Below are 7,064 nucleotides of genomic sequence, written 5' to 3'. Positions count from 1 at the left end.
CACGTGCACGGTGGTTAGGGACATAGGTACATCGACAGCTGGAGTTTGGTCCTAGCTCTGCCACAAGTTGCACAAACTTGGTCCAGTTTCCCTCTAAGCTGGTTTCTTTTTCTGTAAAGTGGGGACAGCAATGGTGTGCCTCCTTATGGTCGTTAGTGTGAGAATATGTGACATCATCCATTCAGCACAGTATCCAACCATAGCAAGCACTCAATGGCTGTTTTCATTATCATAATTATAATCTTTGACAAAGTTCTCACTTCTTTCCCCAAGAGTCTCAACCGTATGTTACAATGGATAATATTACAATTTTACAATATTACAATGTTACAGTATTGTCCATGTGTGTGCATGTGTGCATATACGAGGGAGTACCCCCAAAACACATGAAAAAGTTCCACCGAGGGGAGCTTCATTGTATGACTTTTTCCTGTTAGGCAAGCATCAGCAATTCCCCTTGAGTCAGTGCACCCAGTGGTGTTGCCTAGGAAGGTTCTCTCTGGACACAGTGAATTTTTTCATCAAAGAATTTCACTTGAACTTTGGGTTTTGTTTGTGTTGTGTGTGTGTATGTGTGTGTGTGTGATGGCTGATTTAAGAGAACAGTGTGCGTATGTGAAATTTTGTTTCCTGCTCAAGAATAATCCCACAGAAACTGTTGTGATGCTGAACACGGCCTACAAGGACAGGATTATGAGAAAACTCAAGTGTACAAGTGGTTTTTTAGTTTCAAAAAAGGTGAAATGTCGATTGGTGACAAACCTTGTTCTGGATGTCCATTCTGAATGGACAAAAATGTTTACTCATAATTCATTTGGAGTTTGTTCCACCAGGTCAGACTGTTAATCAAGCTTTCAATTGGGAGGTTCTGAAACGATTGCATAACAGTGTGTGACCAAAAAAAGCCTGATTTGTGGCAGACAGGGGACTGGTTTGCCACCATGACAATTCACTTGCTCACGCAGTCATCTCGGTGTGCCAGTTTTGGGCAAAAAGCTGCATGTCTCTCTTGCCCACACACTTCACTCACCTGACCTTGCTCTGAGGGCAATGAAAGGCCAGCCATTTGACAATGTAGAAGAGGTGAAGAAAAAAATGACGGAGATGCTGTCAGTCATCCAAACAGATCAGTTTGAAAAGTGATTTCAAGAATGGGATCGCAGATTTGACAAATGTATTAAGTGTAATGGAGAGTATTGTGAAGGTGATAAGGTTTCTTTGTAAAAAAGAATTAAATACAAAGCTTTGGGGGAAAAAACCTGGTAGTGCTCTTGGTTAAGTATTCAACTGTTAACCACCGAAGAGGTGGTTCAAACCCACCAATCTCCCCTTGCCAGAAAGATGAGGCATCTGCTCCGGTGGAGACTGGCAGCTTTGGAAAGCCTGGACAGCATTACTGCACGTCATGATTATCTCCACAGTCAGAGGTTTGGGAGTTTTGGGGTGTAGGGTGTAAAAACATGCATGTGCATGCACAGATATGGACACATGGGTACGTTCTTTCTAAAAAGAACTATTTTGGAAGCCTTTTGTAAATTATTCATTTCTGATATAAACAGTTAGAAGATTTTGAATGTATTCTTTTTCCCCTATAATTCTCCAATCAAGCCACTTTATTTTAAGATGTCACTTAAATTTAAGAGTCGCTGCACAAGGACACATAAATACACTAAATTCTATTAAGTAAGGCAATAAAAAGGTGTATTGATTAATCCTGCACTCTAATGTATACACGGTTGACAATTGAAGGATTGAAATGTTATGCACATTCATCATTGCATCAATGTTGGATAGTCAGTCTGAGTACGATTTTAAAATTTTAATATTAAAAAATGTACTTCATTAAAATGAAAAGCATTTGCTCTTTTGAAAAGTATCATTAAGAAAATAAAAAGCCAAGTCGCAGATTGAGAGAAAACATTTTCAAATATGCATATTTCACAAAGGACTTGTATATTACAACACAGTAATAAGAAAACAACAACTGAGGTAGTTAATTTATTGTGCCAACCTGGCCGATAAACACATGTGGGGTTAATTGAAGGGCAGAGAGATACATGGCTCAGTGAGCTTCGCATTTTGAGTTCTCGGGTCTCTTGCTTTGTGATGGTGGGACCAGTGTGCCGCTGCCTTAGCTGGTTCCCTGCTTCAGCTGGCAAGGCTCACTTCCTGAAAGACATCCCCAAGGAGAAGCCACTGGACCTACGAGGATGCAGCCCTGGGTGCTGAAGCAGTCGTGTGGAGACCCCTGCCAGCGCTGAGATGCTTACATGTACACTGATTCAGCTTTCCTCCTGCAGTCAGCATCATAGTGTGTGTTTTGTGAGATAGAGGAGGACTTTGTGGATTGGTGTCAGACATATGGGTTAATGTTGAACTTATGTTCTTGGGCAGTACTGAGTTTGGATGTTTTCTTGATGTGCACTTAACCTTTATATAAAACTCTCTCTTAGACATATGAGTTTCTATGGATTTGCTTCTCTAAAAGTACCCAGACTAACACAACAACCAAATTTTAAATGGGCATAAGATTTGTACAGAGCATCATAAAGTAAGATTTACAAATGGCCAAAAGCTATGAAAACATGTTCATCATCACTAATCATCAGGGAAAATACAATGTCAAGTACTTGACAAACCATGTCAAGTACCAACAAGAATATAGAATAATAGGAAGTCTAATACCCCCTGCTAGTTGCTGCTGCTGTTGTTGTAGGTGCCATCTAGCAAGTTTGGACTCACAGTACCCTGTGCACAACAGAACCAAACACTGCTTGGTCCTTCCTGATCCTCATTCCCATGCTTGAGTCCATTGTGGCAGCCACTGTGTCGATCCATCTTGTCTGAGGCCTTCCTCGTTTTCACTGGTACAAATGTCAAATGGAAAGCAGTTTAGCAATTTCAAACCCCAAGAAAATGAAAAGGTATGTCCACCAAGGAATTCAGCATGAAATTTTATAGCAACATCAGTCAAAAAGGCAAAAACGTTGGAAATATCTCACATATCCATCAACATGTCAATGGAGAAACAAACTGTACCACTTAGGAATAAGAAGAAATGCACCACAGGCAAGTACACGGGCAAAGTTCAAGCGCATCATGATAAGACATGAAAGAACACAGATCAAAACACACGCAGCAGACGGGCCCATCTATATGAAATTCTAGAACATTTACACTTACTTACAGAAGAAAACAGTGAGAGCTGCCTGGGGCCAGAGTGGCTGTGGAAGTTGACTGCATTTGTGGCACCTAATACAGGAGTTAGGACAGGATAGGGGTTAAACATTTGACTACTAGATGCAAGGTCAGTGGTTTGAACCCATGGTGGAAACCCGAAGTGGCACTCTCTTCTGTCCTTTAGGTCGCAGTGAGTTGGAGTAGACTTGAAGGCTGTGGGACTGGCTTTGTTTACATGGGTGAATACATTTGTCAAAATTCATCAAAATCTACCCATTTGATGGTGAGTTTATTGCATATAAACTCCATTTCAATAAAGTTAATTTTAAAAATGGATTTTATTGGGGCTCATACAACTCTTACCACAATCCATACATACATCAATTGAGTAAAGCACGCTTATACATTCGTTCCCTCATCATTCTGAAAATTCGCCTTCCGCTTGGGTTCCTGGAATCAGCTCATTTTCCTTTTTTCCCTCTCCCTCCCTCACGAACCCTTAATAATTTATAAATTATTATTTTATCTTATCTTACACTGCCCAGCATCTCCCTTCACCCACTTTCCTGTTGTCTATCCTCCAGAGAGGAGGTTATATGTAGATCCCCGAGATCGGTTCCCACTTTCTATGCCCCCTTCCCTCCCAGTATCACCATTCTCACTGTTGGTCCTGAGGGGGTTCATCTGTCCTAGATTCCCTGTGTTCCCAGATACCATCTGTACCACTGTGCATCCTCTGGTCTAACCAGGTTTGCAAGGTAGAATTGGGATCATGATAATTGGGGTGGGGGGAGTGTTCAAGAACTAGAAGAAGGTTGTGAGTTTCATTATTGCTACACTGAACCCTGAGTGACTCATCTCCTCCCCACTACCTCTTTGCAAGGGATGTCCCGCTGTCTACAGATGGACATTGGATTCCCATCACGCACTCCCCTCATTCACGAGGATATGATTTTTTTCCCCTCTGCCTTTGTTGCTTGAAATCTGGTCCCCTCGGCCCTTCATGATCACACATGTTGGTGTGCTGCTTCCATGTGGGCTTTGTTGATTCTGGGCTAGATGGGAATCAAGCTAATTTTAAAAGAAGGCTTTCTTTAAAAGAGAGAGAGAACTACTAAGATATTGCAGAGCTGATCTTAGTAGCAAGAATCGGAAACAACCTAAGTATTCATCAGCCAATGGTTAGACGAATTAGTCAGGATGAAGCTACACTATAGCAAACCAGGACACCGTTTGAAAGGTTAGGATGGCTCTGCATTTTGCTGAGTGCCTGGGTGGTCCAGGTAAACACTTGAATATTGGCAGAAAGGTGGGTGGTTTGAACCCAAGGAGAGACAGAAGACAGATCTTGTGTCCTGCATCTGAAAGGTCATGGTCTTGAAACCCCGAGGAAGCACATTGCTGTCCTGCCACACCCGGGGTCCCCATGCTTCACAATCAACTCAATGGCAACCGTGAACCACCACGTATGTTTGATATGGGTGTTTAGGCTGTGTGGAGTGAAAAGGCATGTCCTCATTGGATCTCATTTGCATGGACATATTGTCTATTGTTGCTGGTGTGAGGGGCCGTCCAGTGCGTTCTGAGGGAGAGCAACACTGCACAGCGGAGGGACACATCCTGGGCCATCCTCACAAATGCTGTCATGTGGAGCCCATTCCTGCAGCCGCTGTGTCCATCCACCGTGTGGAACGCTTCCTCCTTTGCACTGCCCCACGACTTGGCAAAGCATGATGTCCTTCTCCAGGGACGGCTGTCTTCCGACAGGTCCAAAGCACGTGAGACCAAGTCTCGCCATCCTTGCCTTGAAGACAAAATCTGACTGTACTTCTTAGATATGTATATTTCCACGGTTTATCCGAGTCTACTGAGTAGTTGGGCAGGGACAGGGGGCCTGGCGTGAGGCACTTACAAAGAAACATTCCACTTTCCACTCTTGACATTTACTCCAACGAGCTGGCTTTAGAGAGGCAATCCGCAGACTCGACGGCGGTAGCTCCCTTCAGGGAAGTGTGAATGCACCTACTTCAAGGGGGAGGATGCCGGTTCCCGTGGCTTTGTAGTTATTGGCTATTTATCAGCAGGGATTTACTGTATGTCAGAAAGGAAAGCATGTTGGTTGGTCCTTCCACTAACAAATTGGGGGGAGCATGTCATTCCAATGGGGAGGGGAAAATTAGGTGATATGCTCCTCCTCCCCGGAATTCCCCTTTTCCTCCAGAAGCTCTCGCGGCAGGCAACTCCACGAGCATCCGCCCTGCCTGCCCATACAATGGCACAGTCTGTGGGCAAAAAAGGATCAAGGTCAGAGCATTTCAGCATAGCTCCCTCCGCAGATCCCAACATTCTCCTCGACTCCTGTAGTTTCCCACGTTTGAAAAATCAAACAAAAAATAAAGCAAAATTCATTGCGCCATTGAGTCAATTCCAAGTCACGGTAACCTTGGAGGACAGAGTAGAGCCGCCCCATGGGGTCTCCGAGGCTGTGCTGCTGAGAGAAGCAGGCTGCCACATCTCTACTGCAGGGAGCGGGGCTTTCCAGGCCCTCCTTTCGGGGAGCAGCCCAGCCCTTGTTCACTGAGCCCCAGGCCTGCTCGCTCTTCTTCTGCACACAGTAATTATCATGGCAAGCCCCCCAGTGTCCTCATTAGCAGAGAGAGAAAAGCCCTGGAAACAGGGCCCAGGATTTAGCCTCCCCCCCCCCATATCTGGCAATACCAAGGAGGAAATTCGCCAAATATAGCAGAGAATGATTCATCTACTTCTGCACTTCCGTATCTCCCCTCACTTGCCTTTCCTGTGTGCTTCTCAAAGGAACGTATCAAAAATTTACTTCTTCTTTTCCGGCTTCTCTCCTTAATCTTCCTACCCCACATGGCTCTGCCGAGGCCCAGCTCAGTCACCAGGCTGCAGCAGAGGCTGAGCAGAATTCAGCATTTGGCTGTAAAAAACACAAAGCATTACTGTTAGCAATTGCTGTGACTCACAGGAACCCTATAGAACAGAGTAGAATGGTCCCATAGCATTTCCAAGGTTGTAAATCTTTCCAGAAGCAGACTGCCTCTTGGAGGAGTGGTGGGTTTGAACCACTAACCTTTTAGTTAGCATGTGAACACCGAACCAGGTCTCCTTGGTGTTGGATGAAGACATTGCCATTCGCAGTGTGCTCTAAAAGCTCCCCCCTGCCCCTTAGTTTGAACAGTGAGTTATGAATTTCTGTAGGATCCTTCAATGTAATTTGACAGGCACCCTAAGTGTGAGCATTGTCTCAAAAGAGGGTCTCAGATTTAGGACAAGAGGTCTATTAAAGAAGTTATGAATGCAGCTACCCTCCGGCCTGCATTCATTTTGTACAAAGGGAACCTGGTGAGCGAAGTCACCACTTTCAGTTGAGCACCCCACCCCGGTTAACTACCTCAGCAGTGAGTCATGGCCTTCCAAGGGCACCCAGATACAGTCGTCCCAAGGTCTAGGACAACTTTCATGAAAAGGGCTTGATATTTACCGGCAACTGCAGGATGGTTAGTAAGCTGAAATTCCCCAGCAGTTCAGTTATGTGGGCTAACCTGTCCAGCCCTTCTGGGGAACTCACACCCAGCATCTTATTGCGTCTAAGGTTTCACTGTCTTCCCTCGCTCTCACTCCCTCTCCTACTCGCGTGTTCTGACTTTCTGTAGTCTTTTCTCTTTGCTTTATAAGAAATTTGGAGTAGTGAGTGGGGGAAAAAAGAGAGAGGGGGCATCAGTAGAGAAGGGAGCCTCGAAACAATGAGAGGAAGGGGGTCTGCACCTGGTGCCTTCTGATACCTTGGGAGCCAAGGATCCAGGCTACATATCCTGGGCACCTAACTCAGGCTAGCAAGAGCCGCCTGCTCCCGTTGCACT

At 44.9% G+C, this 7,064-nt stretch overlaps 1 protein-coding gene across 2 annotated transcripts in view; it reads right to left on the bottom strand.

The window, feature by feature from the left end:
* Positions 1–1,992: 1,992 nt before the first annotated feature.
* LRRC8D (leucine rich repeat containing 8 VRAC subunit D) overlaps positions 1,993–7,064 on the bottom strand; it is a 204,244-nt gene continuing 199,172 nt past the window's right edge. Inside the window, exon 5 of one of the 2 annotated variants that reach the window (XR_012786112.1) lies at positions 1,993–6,121. The gene's annotated coding sequence lies outside the window, so the exon portion shown is untranslated. The remainder of the gene's footprint in view (positions 6,122–7,064) is intronic. The other variant, XR_012786113.1, reaches the window with a different exon arrangement.

This window comes from Tenrec ecaudatus, chromosome 1 (genome assembly GCF_050624435.1).
Source record: "Tenrec ecaudatus isolate mTenEca1 chromosome 1, mTenEca1.hap1, whole genome shotgun sequence".
Lineage (NCBI taxonomy): Eukaryota > Metazoa > Chordata > Mammalia > Afrosoricida > Tenrecidae > Tenrec > Tenrec ecaudatus.
Note: the sequence above shows the minus strand (reverse complement) of the source record. Positions and strands in the feature narration are given on the sequence as shown.